The sequence below is a fragment of the Anneissia japonica genome, unplaced genomic scaffold (genome assembly GCF_011630105.1).
Source record: "Anneissia japonica isolate Jap-2015-1 unplaced genomic scaffold, ASM1163010v1 scaffold287602_len1038180_cov171, whole genome shotgun sequence".
NCBI lineage: Eukaryota > Metazoa > Echinodermata > Crinoidea > Comatulida > Comatulidae > Anneissia > Anneissia japonica.
Window position 1 is genome coordinate 582113 of NW_022734061.1, and position 219 is coordinate 582331.

Sequence of the window (219 nt, forward strand, 5' to 3'; positions counted from 1 at the left end):
GGTTCAAAACCCCCCCCCCCCACCTTCATTTGTTTAAGGAAAAAAAAAGAAAAATATATTCAAATTGAAGTGCAAAAGTGTAATTTCCAGCCATCTAGAGATATCCTAATCATAAATTTTCTTACCTCAGCCCCAACCATGGTGGGGCTGAGGTGGGTGGTTCCTCGGTCTGTGAAAGTCCCTCCATGGTTCACCTCTCTTTCGAATTCCTGGATCTGC